The sequence below is a fragment of the Panthera uncia genome, chromosome B4 (assembly GCF_023721935.1).
Source record: "Panthera uncia isolate 11264 chromosome B4, Puncia_PCG_1.0, whole genome shotgun sequence".
Taxonomy (NCBI): domain Eukaryota; kingdom Metazoa; phylum Chordata; class Mammalia; order Carnivora; family Felidae; genus Panthera; species Panthera uncia.
Window position 1 is genome coordinate 124,258,253 of NC_064809.1, and position 15,173 is coordinate 124,273,425.

General features: G+C 45.4%; 1 protein-coding gene and 1 long non-coding RNA gene across 2 annotated transcripts in view; one reads left to right on the forward strand and one right to left on the reverse strand.

Annotated features, from left to right (window-relative positions):
* Positions 1 to 15,173, reverse strand: part of SYN3 (synapsin III) — a 419,352-nt gene that overhangs the window by 185,812 nt on the left and 218,367 nt on the right. The window lies entirely within an intron of this gene.
* Positions 53 to 12,165, forward strand: LOC125920344 (uncharacterized). Its single transcript, XR_007457029.1, has 4 exons — positions 53 to 724; positions 6,154 to 6,216; positions 8,453 to 8,554; positions 11,509 to 12,165. It is a non-coding gene; the product is annotated as an uncharacterized LOC125920344 (long non-coding RNA).

Genomic DNA, 15,173 nt, shown 5'->3' on the forward strand with positions numbered 1-15,173 from the left:
GTCTAAGGCCTCATACTGCTCCAGCCTGCATCCTTATCTTGGTTTACTGAAACAGCAGAGAGCTGCAGTTGGCTGACCTGAGGGCAGGGAATGGGACCAAGATGTGCAAAGGTGGCCCAGAGGAAGGGAGGATGGAGAAAAAGAGCTCCTGGCCTGCAAGTCCTATTTGGAGGATGGAACAGGGCCATACCTGTCAGGATCTCCGAGAATTGGACTTAGAACTCATCTAGCCCAACTGTTTAAAGTTTTTTGTTATTTTAGTTTTAAAATCTACTTTGCTGAAGTACAATTTACATGTGAAAGAAGCATTGATTTTAAGTATTCAGGTCTGGGAGTGTCCACAAATGGATCCATCCATGTGACTATTCTCACAATCAGAATATAGAACACTTCCATGATCCCCAAATTCCATTGTGCCCCTTTTACAGTGAGACCCCATATTAGTCAGGATTCTCCAGGGAAACAGAACCAATAGGATATATACAGATAGACATAAAAGGAAATTCATCATAGGAACTGACTCATGCAGTTATGGAGGCAATAACTCTCATAACCTTCCATCTGCAAACTGGAGACCTAGGACAGACAGTGGTGTAATTTAACCCAAGTCCAAGGGCTTGAGAACATGGGGAGCTGATGGTATAAGTCCCCATCCGATTCTGGATGTCCAAGAGCCAGGAGCGCCAAAGGAGGAGGGCAGGAGAAGAAGGATATCCCAGCTCAGGTAAAGAGAACAAATTCCCCCTTCCTCTGCCTTTTTGCGGGATCTTGTTCACTTAGTCTACCAATTCGAATGCTAATGTCTTCTGGAAAGATCCTCACAGACACACTCTGAAAGAGTGTTTTATCAGCTATCTGGGCATCCCTTGGCCCAGTCAAGTTGACACAAAGCATTAATCATCACAGACTGCATACTCCAGGCCTTAAGCACTTACCTGGTTTTTCTGCCACAGTAGATTAGGCTAGTCTTTTCTAGAGTTTCATAAAAATAGAATTAGTTTGTACTTTTGCATCTGACTTCTTTTGCTCAGCCTAGTTTTTGAAATTCATTTATATTGTTGCTTGTATCAATAGTTAATTCTCTTTTGTTGCTGAATAGTATTCTGTAGTATAGAATACCTCCCCCCCTCATTCTAATAATATTTCCCAACATTATTGGATACTTATAAAACAATACATGCTAATAATTTGTACAGAATGTTAATAATTTGTACAGATTTTCTTCCCAAATTCCCACAACAATCTTATAAGTACTATTAGTATGCTCTTTTCATGGATAGGAAAACTGAGGCTCAAGAGAGATCATGTAATTGCCTCCAAACACAGTGTAAAAGTTGGAACAAATATTTGAATCAGGGCAGTCTGATTCTAGAATCTATGTCTTGAGAATCATGCTCTACTATCTCCCATTTTACAGATAGAGAAACAGAGGCAGGAATGGAAGCAATTTGGTCAGCATTATGCTGCAAGTCAGAAGCAGAGTATTTAATATTTTGGGAACCCAAGGGCCCAGATTTCCAGCATATCATGTAGCCTCCTTTGAAAGAGGCTCAAAGACCCAGCCAGTCCCTTTCTTACTTGCTTGAAGCCTGTGCATTCTTTAATGCCAAACTCAAACATGTACTGATTACCAGATTAGGGCCAGGCAATGTGCTAGGCCCTGGTCACATCATTAAGCAAGCAGACATAGCTCTCTGGAAATAAATCAATGGATCCAAAACAAAACAAAACAAAACAAAAAAACAGCTACAGAAGCATAGGAAGAGAATTGCAAACAACAGTTCTGGGTTTATGTGTATGCTAAATTTAACACATTCAATGATGTTACAGACCCAAAACGAGCTCCAGACCCAACTGATATTTTTACAGAGCAATCATTATAGGTCAGCCCCATCCTATATATTGTCATATTCATCACTCAGAACAATCTCTTGAGGTAGGTACTCTTAGTATTTTCCATTTTGCCAAAGAGGAAACTAAGGAATAGTGGGGCTAAGTACCGCGACTGAGTAAAGCCCTTTGAATCTTTTCTATAGATGGTCTCATTGTTCCCAAATCGTCCTTGAAATGGGGTGAGGAAACAACCTATTCTAACCCACCTAAATAATTATGGCAGAGATGCTATTAACCATCAAATACCCCAGTGCTTCCCCACATTTCCCATCCTCTCCTGAAGCCAGGCTTGGGCCCTTGGACCAGTTCTGGCCAATAGACTATGCGCAGAGGGTTTGGGACATCACTTCCGGGTGGAAACAGTTAAGAGCTGAGGTACCTCCTCCATCTCTCCCTTCTTTCCTATTGTGGTGACTGTAGAGACTACCTGTTCTACATGGTGTAGTTACCAGATGGGGAGAACTGCCTGACCCACATCAGAGGTCACATGAGCAAGAAATTAGTCTTTATTGTGGTAAGCCACTGAGATTTCAAGAGTTAGTCTGTTGTAGCATTTGAACATCAATTGTCCTGACTAATACAGTAATGATAACCACAACTAATGCCATTTAATGTTTACTCTGCTCCAGGCACTGTGCACTAAGCACTCACATCTGACAGTTCCTCAAATTTCTTACCTTTCTAGTTTATCTACATACTTAAGAGATACGCAGGCTCCAGTGGGCTCTGGATTTGTTAATGACCTATGAGCCAAAAAGACTTTCCCTTGGAGGCAGAATTCTCAGGCCTAAGCAATTCTGATCTCCTGTAAAAAACGAATCCCATCAGGTTATTCCGAATAGCTTGCTCCCAATTGCACTCAGGATGAAGTGTGATGTCCAGAGCCCCCAATTTAAGTTTATAGGTAGGCTTAGGCTTTGGAAGAGGGAACATGTAAGCTAGTATTAATAAGTGAATAAGAGGTTGTTAGCCAGAGACATGAAGGACAGAACGTTCCATAAAGAACAGTAGGCAAGGCATGGGGTTATTTAGAGGGCTTGGCATGTTTAGAGACTGTCAGAAAGCTCAGTGTGGCTGGAGCATAAGGTATGACAGAGGCAGAGCTGGAGTCTTAGGTGGTGGCTGCACTGTTGGGGGAGGCTGAACCTGGTCTGGTGCAGCCTGTAACCTTGAAGGTGAATGGGTCTAATCCTAGGGTCAGTTAGGAGCCCGCTCACCTGCGCATACAAGCCCAACCTTCTAGCCATTCTCAGAGTAGTAAAGGTGATATTTTCATTGCTATCTGCTCATTCTTTTTCCTTATTCCTTCATTACTTCTGAATTTTGTCAGAAAAGAGGGGTGTTACTTTTTGTGTCCCTTCAGAGACCCCAAAATAGGTACTGCTTCCCACTCCATATCACAGATGAAGAAACCAAGGCTCAGAGCATTGAAGTCATTTGAATCTGGTGACAGCCAGAACTCACAGCCACCTGGTACACGCAGGTATGGCTGTACTAACTGTTACATTATTTAGGTATTTCTGTAGTGGTTATTAATTAGCTACCACTCTGACTACCTCGTCTTCACTCCCATCCTGTGGTTCAAAAGCTAAAACAATACCATTAGGCACAGCAGGGGCTTTCTGCCTTCTCTATAAAGCTATAGTTGACTGGTGAATTCCTGGGCCATGCCAGCTGTTGAATATTTTGAGTTACATCAGCCTGGTTACATGGCTGATGGATACCAATGGCAGAGTCTGAACCCACATCCAACTGTTTCTAATGCCTGTACTCTTTCACACTATAAGCCGCTTCATACCCAGACATGGGAAAACAGTCCTGCCACCCCTGCACATGCCAGGTCACCACAGGGACTAGGGTTCAGCTTTGGAAGACAGACCTGTGAAGGACAGGGAAGACCTGGAATTTGTCCAGAAGAGAGTGACAGGGTTGAAGGGGGACTTGAAACGACATCATATAAAGAAAGGAATGCAGAACTGGGGATGTCAACTTGGAGAAGAGAAGATTTACAGGAACCTGGAGGACTATCTTCATATATTTGAAGGGCAGCTGTGTGAAGAGAGATGGAATTTGCACCAATTGGTGGACTTAACAACCAATTCAGCCCTCATGTGGTCACTGGGTAAATAGTTTCCAGGTACCTCTTCTTTGCAGGTGTTAAATTAGGTCTGGGGGCTGGGGCGTACGATGTTGAAAATACATTTCATTTAATTTTATTTTTTAATGTTCATTTGTATTAGAGAGAAACAGTGTGTGAGCAGGGGAGGGGCAGACAAAGACAGGGACAGGATCTGAAGCAGGCTCCAGGCTCTGAGCTGTCAACACAGAGCCCGACGCAGGGCTCGAACTCACAAGCCGTGAAATCATGACCTGAGCCGAAGTTGGACACCCAACTAACTGACTGAGCCACCCAGGCGCCCCAACAATGTTGAAAGTAATTAAGAGGTTGCCACTAATGGAGGAGACAGACAAGTAAACAGAAATGTTGGAGAAATTTGGAGAATGGAGCTCGGAAACCCTGAAGCCCATTGGGAGACCTGGCAAGGCTCTTGGAGGAGACAGGATTTGATCAGAGTCAGGGAATGTGTAGGAGGCTGTCAGTCAGAGAATGGAAGAGAGAGGGAATAGCACATTCAAAGTAATGGAGCCAGAAAACAGTGCAACATTTACAATGAGACCAGGACTGTGGCTGGAATATAAGGCTTGTGGGATAGAGGTGCAGCTGGAGACAATGTGAGGGGGTCTGAGGAGTAAGGAGACAGTCCCAAGGGGAATGAGGAAAGGGCAGGTTGTGACAAATTATTGTCATTGAAAGCACTCAAGGGCCAATGGGAGGGTGGGTTTGAAGGGAGGTTAGCAAACACAACCCAGTAACCAAAGTGGTCAGATGTGATGGCCTTGATAATCCACTACAACCTTGGGCTTTTCTGAGAACTAAAGATAACAGTCCTGGGAGGGGCAGCAAAGGATGGAAGGAGAAGGTTTGGACCCACTATGGTGGTTCTGTAGATAAATGTTCCCATTCTGGCTTCCGCTAATTTTATTTCCATGTGGCTGAGAACAAGGGAGAGTCTAGTCTTTATTCTGGGAATCAAGAATAGGTTCCAAATGTCTTTCACTGGGGAGGAGGGGCATGGAGAAGAGGTGACAATGACAGGCTGGTACATACATGGTAACTGTTCTCAGCATTTTATGTTGGTTAGCTCATTCAGCCCCCACACTGAAACTGTGTCTATTTTACAGATGAGGAAACTGAGGCAGAGGGAGGTTATGCAACTTGCAGAAAGTTCCAGATCTTGGATTCAAACCCAAGGGTTCTAACTCTAGAGCTCAGTTCTTAACTACTGTACCACAATAGTGTGAGTTCTGCCCTTGTGGGACAGGCTTCTATTTTTTATTATTAAACAGAACTCTCAGCATTAGCACCGACCTTTATTTGCCCACAGATAAATTAGCAGGAGATGGAATTCACTTTATGGGTGGATTTCTCACAGGGTCTCTTTAGGGAACATCCTCTCTAAGGTATGTTATTTTTATTTTATTTATTTAATTACAATTTTTTTATTAAGTTTATTTATTTTTGGGGAGAGAGAAAGAGGGAGAGAGAGAGAACACATGTGGGGGAGGGGCAGAGAGAGAGGGAGAGAGGTAGGTAGGGAGAGAGAGAGAGAGAGAGAGAGAGAGAGAGAGAGAGAGAGAGAATACCAAGCAGGCTCCACACTGTCAGCACAGAGCCGATGCGGGGTTTGAATTCACAAACCGTGAGATCATGACCTGAGCTGAAACCAAGAGTCAGAAACTTAACCGACTGAGCTACCCAGGTGTCCCCTCCAAGGTTTGTAATAACCAGATGATAGCAGTGACCCAAGCCAAGGGTTCCAAACTCTTACTTGATAAATATGATAAAGCAAATATGAAATTAGTTTTTTAAGCCACATAATTATCTTGCTAGTTTAAAACTTCCCATTTTACCAGATAGGAAGTTAAAGCTCTAGGCACCTGACCACACAGCCCACAATGGCTCCTATGCCTCAGCTTGCACTCTCATGGGATCTTCCAGAAACTTTCAGAAAAGCAGTGCACAGAAAGGGCAAAAGACCTGGTCAAAGCAAACTGTCTAGCTAGCTCAGCAGTGAAGGAAAGGGAGAAAGGTCAGGGGGAATGGGAAGTGGTGTGATAATCATCACCATGGAAGCTGTTTGAAGGTGTTTGAATGCTACTCTTGGACCAAGCAGAGACATGTTCTATGCCACTTTACAGATAAGGACACAGAGGCTCGGAGAAGAAAAGCAAGCCACTGAAGGTTGCCCAGTGAGGAAACAGGTGAGCTGGGATTAGAATGTAGCTCTACCTGATTTCAAAGCCCATTTCATCTCTTTGGGTTGATTTTCTCATCTGCAAACCGAGCAGTCTACATTATTGACAACTCTCCCACAATGCATAGTGTGCTTTAAGATACTCCATCTACTCATGACATTAACAGCAACACCAACCACAAAAACAGCTAGCAATGGAAAGTTACCAGGTGTCTGGAAGTGATCTAAGCATTTTACAAGTATTAGTTCCTTTAATCCTCACAAAGGCCCTGTGAAGTATGATAACTTCCATTTATAGAGGAGGAATCAGAGACATTAAGTAACTTACCTAAAGTAACATCGGACTGCCTATTAAATAATAATGAATAACTGCAAGTCAATAAAACCTTTTGGGTTAATCAAAGACTTCTACAATCATCTATCAGTTAATCAATATGAGATAATCAGTATTTTTTTTTTTTTTTGAGAGAGAGAAAGACAGAGGGAAGGGGCACAAGTGAGCAAGGGGCAGAGAGACAGAGAATCCCAGAAGGGACAGAGAGAGAAGGAGAGAGAGAAGCATGGCTCACCCAGAGTGGAGCTCGTGTTCGCCTGAAGGAGGGCTCATGTTCACCTGAAGTGGGGCTTGTGCTCACCCAGAGTGGGGCTGGTGCTCACCTGATGTGGGGTTCGAACTCATGAACAATGAGATCATGACCTGAGCTGATGCTTAAAGACTGAGCCACCCAGGCCCCTGAGATGATCAGTATTTTTAAGGCTATTTCAGTGACCCCCTGCATGAGTATAAAGGTATGCCTCACATGTGGCTTTGGGAAATATAGGAAATTGCTGATGGATTCCTATGGGCTGATGGAGGGTGTTGGGTGGGTGGGGCCCATGTTGGAAGTCACAGGGTCTAATGCTTAATATGCCAGCTCTGTTTTGGAAAAATCTCATCAGCAGTACAATCGTTGGCTGGCCTCTGCAGACAACTCTGAGCTATCCTGGTGCCCCAAGCCAGCTAGTAGCCTGGATCCCCTTCTCACCGGGGGCAGAACACACAGGGAAGCATTACTGAAGGCAGAGGAGAGGGAGGGGAGTGTTAGGGAAAGAGAGGGACGGAAGAGAGAAGCTGATGGCTAAGCCAGCTGTTGTTGGTTGTTGCCAACCTGTTTGGAAAGATGTAAACCTCATGCGTTCCACGAATTTCACCAAAGTCTTCATGTGTTTGAAAATAAGAGCTGCGCAGATCAACCACTATCCCACCTCAGGCAGATAGAGGGCTTTCAGCATCCCTGGGTCGCAGGTGACAAGTCTTCAGCTACCTCCTCACCACAGATACCAATTGACACAGGTGAACTTGAATGCCCAGCTGGACTGTCAACCTTTCCCACCTCTGCCCTGCTCCTTCCCTCTTGGACTCCAAGCTACCTGAGGCACCCCTGGGTGTGTGTGGGAGGCAGTGAGTTGGTCTTCCTGGGGTCCAAGCCTCTCCTTTGGGGCCCCTTTCCTACTAGGTGGTATCCAGGGGCAGTAGGTATCATAAAAAACCCAGTTCTGAGGTCCGACATACCCAGATTGGAATCCTGACTCACCAGCTGGAATCTTGAATTGTGTGGTTGTGAGCAACCCCAGTTGTGTGATCTTGAGCAAATGAAGACTAGGATATACTTTGCCAGTGTGGCGAAGGGATTATTAATGAGGTGACCCACTTGGGGTCCTTCCAGGCCACTCCCTCTCTTCTGTGCAAACCAGCTGTCAGAGAGTGGCTTGTCCATCACTCCCCTACTCTCAAAAGTTAGGGACCAGCGAAGTCCAGATGCTATGTCCTTTCATTGTAATAGAGAACAAGCAAGTCTATGAACATGTTTATCAGAAGTTTAAGCAAATCTCTTTCCTTCTTTGGGGTCTCATCTTTTCCTTCTAAATGTGGAAATGGGTAGCTGCTTCCTGAAACCCTTCTGAGTTTGAGACTATGAGCACTCCCAGCAGCGCCCCCCCCCAAACTAAACTGTAATAGCAAAGTCACCAATGGAAGTCATTGCTCTTTGACAGCTGTTCCATTCTTTCCATGTCTACTTAGTGAATGCCTAGCACTTTGTACTCAGGACTGTGCTAGGTACCGAGGGAGCTAAAATGCCATGTAATAACAGTTCAAACAGACCCCTGATTCATAGAGGGCTTACTGGGTGCCTGCTGTGCTAAGCTCTTCATCTATTTAATCTTCAGAATCCAATCCTGCTGTCACTATGCCCATTTTATAGGTTCCGTCATTGCCCAGGCACATGACTAAGAAGTAGAGAAGGTCAAATCCCAGCCTGGATCTAGCTGACCCTAAAGTCCACGGTTTCACCCAATACTCTGTGGTGAGTGCCTCCTTTTCCGCACCGTCACCAAGAAGTGATGGCTCCCTGTGTCAGCGAGGAAACAAGGTGTCAGCAGACAACAGTCTGAGGACTAACGATAGCAATGGGAATAGCAGTGACGATGATGGTGTGGCTATTGCCTGTGCTGCAGCAAGGAGGTCTGGCGGGAGACTGCTGGGCCATACAGATCAACAAAGGGCTGGAGGGAGCAGACAGCGGGATTGCAGTGGGACTTGGGCTTGTCCAGGAAGACTTTCTGGAAGGCGGAGGAAGGGACTGGTGTGCTCCCAGTGCCCAGTCCCTGCCACACTCTGTGCTAAGTATTTTAGAGAAGTGACTGCTATGGTTGCTCTATGAGGGAAGAAACTTGGTTCCCATCAGATGGGTAAGGAATTAAGAGCCAGAAGAGGACAGTGTGAGGACCCAGGATTGGAACCAGTTAAGTGGGGATAAGAGCGAGACAGAGAAGTACTTCCTCTAAACCCCGAGCTCCCAGCACCCAGCTCCTCATCCAGAGCAGATAGACAGCATGGACTTTGCTTTTTTACTAATCCTGACTCCAGTTTCCCCATCCACACCCTCCGTTCCCCTTACTTACGCTGGCTGTGAAGTCACTGCCTATTCCTGCAAACTGCTGCACATCTGGAGGGGTGGACTCCACCCTTCCTCAAACCACAAGTTCGAGGGAGGGACTGTCACTGACTGATGCCTCCTTTTTGTCTCTTCTCTGAAACTTCTTCTTCCTTTCTTGCCAAGAGAATGTGCAGCTTTGGGCAGGGGCTTTGTCAGATTTCTCAGCAGCATCTCCTCCCACTGGCCCAGGAACTGGAGGCTGGGAACCCAGAGAGGTCTGCAAGAGTCAGCTGCTGTGCAGCCCTGGGCTAGTCAGAGCAAAGCTACGTGGTGCCTCTGAGTACCTGCATAGCCTTCTTGCACAGGGGAAGGGGCAAGGAGGGGAGAAAGGAGAGACAGAGACAGAGACAGACAGACAGACAGACACAGACAGACATATACGCATTGGAGAGACAGAGCAGAGAGAGAGGGAAAGAAAGAGAGAGAAACAGACACCACAGAGAGAAAATACAGAGACAGAGTAGGGATGGAGAGAGTAGGGGAGAAAGGCAGAGAGGAAGACAGAGATAGAGACAGGGCAGAGAGGGGGAAAGAGAGAAACAGAGAAGGGAAAGAGAAGAGAATAGGGGAGAAAGAGACAGAGACAGAGAGCGAGACAGAGAAGTACTGGAGAGAAAGACTCAGAGAGACATAGAGAGGAGGACAGTGAGCTATGGAGAGAGAGAGCAGGATGACAGAGGCAGGGCCAAAAGGCAGAAAGGATAGAACCTGTCCAGAGACGACACTCAGCCACATGCCAACCAGTAATTTCTGCTTCTAGAAGGCAATGTCATAAAAGAAGAGAAAAGAGAAGAGGGCAAGGAAATAGTTACATACTTTTAGTAATAAAATGGACTTAGAAGTCAAATCATGATGTTGACTAAGGGCTCCCTAACTTCTGAAATCAATTTCCCAGCCCCAGAATCACATTTTAGGGATTGTTGTCCAGCCTCAGTTTCCTTATCTGTAAAATATGTTAAACGATAGTGGCTTCACATGGAAGGTTGAGAGGCATATGGTAGGCTGTGTAAACTATAAAGTGCTGTGGAAAGACAATGGGCAGAAGAAAAGGAAGCTCTAAGAATCCCCCTCTGGATTTTTTTTTCAAGACCAGCTGGTGTCCTTTTCCAGGGAGCTGATCTGATTGGAAATGGGTGCTCAAGAGACACTGATCTTCACATAAAAGCTGCCTAATGTGTCCCATAGACCTACCTGGGTGACCTGAGAAAGCCACTCAGCTCTCTGGGCCTCTTAAGAATGACAGCTGAATGAAAGAATATTTTAAAACTTCTTCTGGCTTAGAGTGTTGACAAATCTGTGACCACCAAGATGAGGAGGCACTGGTGACGTGAAGGCTTCACTTGTGACCTGGTGGGGGTTGAGCTCCTGTTGGATGCTCCCCCTCCCTCCAGGAAGCCTTCTCTGGTTCTCCCATATCATGTGCAGTGCCTTCCTCTGGGCTTCTGGACACAGTGCTACCCTATCCTATTGTCTGTGATGTGACTATTTCCCCACTAGACTATGAGCTTCTGAGGGCAGAGACTATCCTGCTCTACCACTGGGTCCTCAGTGCCCAGGGCCTGGCACAGAGCAGACACTCCATGGATGCTTGTGGATATGAATGAGACTCAACTGCCAGCCCACATTCCTTCCCATTAGGCCAGACATTTTCAAGGAGGAAGGGCTGGGGCCAGGCTTAGCTGCCGGAGGCTTTGGAAGCAACCTTTGGACAATTTGTGCTGTGCTCTGAATCCTTTCTGGGAGCCAACTGAGATTCCAGGGTAGCTGAGAGCCAGAAAGGGTGGGAGGTAGACTTCCTGGCTGGGGAGAGCCTGGGTGCGGTGGGGGACAAGAAAGAAAAGCCGTCTTAACACAATAGCTAACATTTCTCCAGCATTTTACGCTTTACATAATATTTCCACATCCACTATTTTGTTTAAACCTCACGGGAATCCTAAGGCTAAGTAGGGCAGGTTCTAATACCACTGTTTCTCTTTTTTGGATGAGTAGAACAAGGCTGAGAGGTGAGGTTGCTTGCTGGAGGCCACAGAGCCAGATCTGAAGTTGAATCTTTGGACTTTGAATCCAGTGTTCTTCTAAGACCAAGATAAAGGTGGGGGGTGATATCTGTGAGAAGTCTAGATTACTTCTCTGGTTCATTGTGGCTTAATGAATTGTTCAGTTTTTCTTAACCCACGTGTACTAAAAAGTGGTTGTAAGTGGGACTGTCATTGATGGAACCTTGTTAAAGTGCTTTGTTCAAAGCATATTATTCACGTGATCTCATTTAACCCAATTTGTGACCCTATGAGATAGGTCCTACTTCTAACCTCATTCTACAGATGATGGAAGTGAAGCTCAGAATGAATGAAGAACCAAATGAAGATCAGACAGCCAGTGAGTAGCCTATATTTGAACCCAAGAACTTAGATTCTAGAGCCTGAGCTCTTAATCACCCACCATACTGCTAAGATCTAATCCTCAGCACCTAACGAGGAATCATGCAGTAAGTAGCTTCCTGCAGGAGCCATTGTCAGAGGAGAGGCATGGTGCTGGTTCTGTTTCCCCAGACATGGAAACTGACAGTCCTGGACCTGCCCTGACTACTGATCCTTGTGATTCTTCCTGGGGCCTGGCCAGGGTGAGGGTATAGTGGCCACAGTTTGCAGAGCTCGGACAGCCCCAAGCTAACAGGCACAAGGAAGAAGCAAACTGAAGCCTTTCTCTCAACAACTTGTGCCCATCACTAGGAGTCAACCAGCCTGGACACTGCCTTGCATGCTGTGCGTTGTGGCATAGGGGAAAGAGCTTAATGTTGGAGTCAAATCTGGGTTCCAATCCATCTCTTAAACTTAGCAGCTGGATGAGCTTGGGCAAGGTGGGTAAACTTACTGACCCTTGGTTTCCCATTCGTAAAAAATGATAATATGAGTCTCATAATATGGAGACCAAGCACAGCAAACCACCTGAGGTGTGTTAAGGCAGTAGCCTGCACACAGTGGACACTCAATAATTCTTTATTCAAGAGAGGGTGGCCCAGGAGACAGCTTGGGGCTTGGGGTTAGACAGCTCTGGTTTCAAATGCTTGTTCTTCCAGTGATAAGCTGTGTAACCTTGGGCAGATGACATCTTCTCTGAGCTTCAGTTTTCTCATCAATAAAAGAAGGATGACAGCAACTACCTTCAGAGGGATTGTTGTGAAACAGGAACTGGGGTACAATCAGAGCAATGAAGAGCATCTAACACCAACAGTAATAAGGTTGATTCTCCCTTTTCCATTCTTTGGAGTGGGAAATGAGTGTATCTATTCATTCACTCACTGATTCATGCATCCAACATTTAGGAATCTACACTACAGCTCCTGGGCTTATTCCCGGGGATACCAAAATGAGCTCTGAGGGTTTCCCTACTTTGAGGAGAAGACTGACTGCCATGTAGATATAATCATGATACAACTTGGAAGGTGCTTAGACTGAACTATGTGCCAAGTGCCCTTGCCAAGCAAGGAACAGAACAGCTGTAGGCAAGCAGACCCATGCCTTATTCTCCACCAGCACAGAGGCTTAGATGTCATGGGGCCACCTCAGATTGAACATCAGCAGCCCCTGCTCTTTGGCTCAGATGCTCCCCAGGAATACTCATAGCCCCTGTCTCCCTTGGCCTCCCTGAGCCATTCCATGGGATTGTTCTGGCTTAGTGGATCACCAGAATTCTATTAGGATGACACTTCTTGGGTTCCCTTTCCTGAGCTTCCATGCACTATGGTTTATTGAAACCTCTGGAACATTTTGTACCCTCCCCCTAATTCCCTCTCCAAATAGCTATCCCTGCTTATCTCTCTTGGACTGTGTCACTTTGGCATTATGTAAAGATCCTTGCTTTGCAATACTATAGGCCTAACCACCATCCTAGCCTCTCTCTGGAAAATGATAAACATTAATTTGGTAGGGTTTCAAATTTGGCTGGAGACAGACGCAAAGTGACTGGTCCCAGGTTAAACTTGGGATGTTGAGCTTTTCTTGAGGGTAGCTAGTCAGGGCCAAATAGGCATCTATTTGTTTTTGTTTTTGAGAGAGGGGAGAGAGAGAGAGAGAGAGAGAGAGAGAGAGAGAGAGACAGACAGAGAGAGAGAGAGAGAGACAGAGAGACAGAGAGACAGAGAGAGAGAGAGAGAGGCAGAGGAAGGGGGAGAGAGAATCCTAAGCAGGCTCTACATCCAGCACAGAGCCCGAAGCACTGGGGGTTTGGAGCAGTGGAAGGGTGAAACCACATATTTTTAATTTAGTTTTTAAATTTACATCCAGGTTGGTTAGCACATAGTGAAATAATGATTTCAGGGGTAGATTCCTTAATGCCCCTTACCCATTTAGCCCATCCCCCCTCCCACAACCCCTCCAGTAACCCCCTTTTGTCCTCCATATTTAAGAGTCTCTTATGTTTTGTCCCCCTCCCTGTTTGTATATTATTTTTGCTTCCCTTCCTTTGTGTTCATCTGAGGGTGAACCCACATTTTGTAGTGCCATTCTGCTCTGCTGAGAATACACTGAAAGTTGGCAAGGGCAGAAGCAGGAAAACCAGTTAGAAGCGGACTGCAATAGCCAAGTGAGAGATGGTAGGATTCTGGATTCCGGATAGATTTTGACAGTAAGGATTATAGATTTCCTGATGGATTGATTAGGGGGGAGAAGGGGTAGTGAAGGAGGGAACACTCAAAGAAGACCCTAAGATTTGAGGTTGGAAACAGAGCTTCCCAAGTTAAATGGGAGAAGGCTGAGGGGAGGCTTTGGGGGAAAGACCAGAGTTCAGTTTTGACATGTGAAATTGAATCACTGTTGGAGGTCCTGAGGAGATGTCTAATGCATAGCAGTCTTGGATACATGAGTCTGGAACTCATTTAGAATCATGATACTAAGTGAGGTTGACAAAGGAATAGAGGCGTGGGTTCAGGTAGAGAAAAGAGGAGGTCAGCACTGAGTCCTGACAGACCCCAGACCCCAGACAGCGTGAATGAAAGAGTAGAGGAGACTGAGAAGGAAGAGCCAGGGAGGCAAGTGTCCAAAAGACACATCTGATGAAGGACTGCTATCCCAAACACAGAACTCTTAAAACTCAATAGTAAGAAGAGAGACAACCTGATTAAAAAATGGACCAAAGTCCTGAACAGACACTTTTCCAAAAAAGATAGACAGATGGCAAATTAACATGTAAAAAGATGCTCAACACTATATGTCATCAAGGAAATGCAAATTAAAACAACAATGAAATACCATTACACACTTCTTAGAATGGTTGAAATCTGGAATGCTGACACCACCAAATGCTGACAAGGATGTGGAGCTACAGGAACTCTCACAAATTGCTAGCGGGAATGCAGAATGGTACAGCCACTTTGGAAGACACTTTGGTGACTACTTACAAAAGTAAACGTAGTCTTACCATACGATCCAGCAACCATGCTCCTTGGTATTAACCCAAAGGAGTTCAAAACTTACGTTTACTCCAAAACCTGCACAGATTGCAGCTTTATTTATAACTGCCAAAACTTAGAAGCAATCAAGATCTCCCTCAGGAGGTGAACGGATAAATAAATTGTGATACATACAGACAATGGAATATTATTCAGTGCTAAAAAAAAATGAACTATCAAGCCATGAAAAGATGAGGAGGAACCTTAAATGCATATTACTAAGTGAAAAAAGCCAGTCTGAAAAAGCAACATACAGAATGATTCTGACTATATGATATTCTGGGAAAGGCAAAACTATGGAGCTACTACTACTACCACCACCATCACTGCTACTACTACTACCACCACCATCACTGCTACTACTACTACCACCAAAATCACCGCTACTACTACTACCACCACCACCACCACCACTACTGCTACTACTACTACCACCAACATCACTGCTACTACTACTACTACTACTACTACAACCATTACTGCTGTTGCTGCTGCTGCTACTAGTACTACCATTGCTGCTGTCTCTACTACTACTACCCC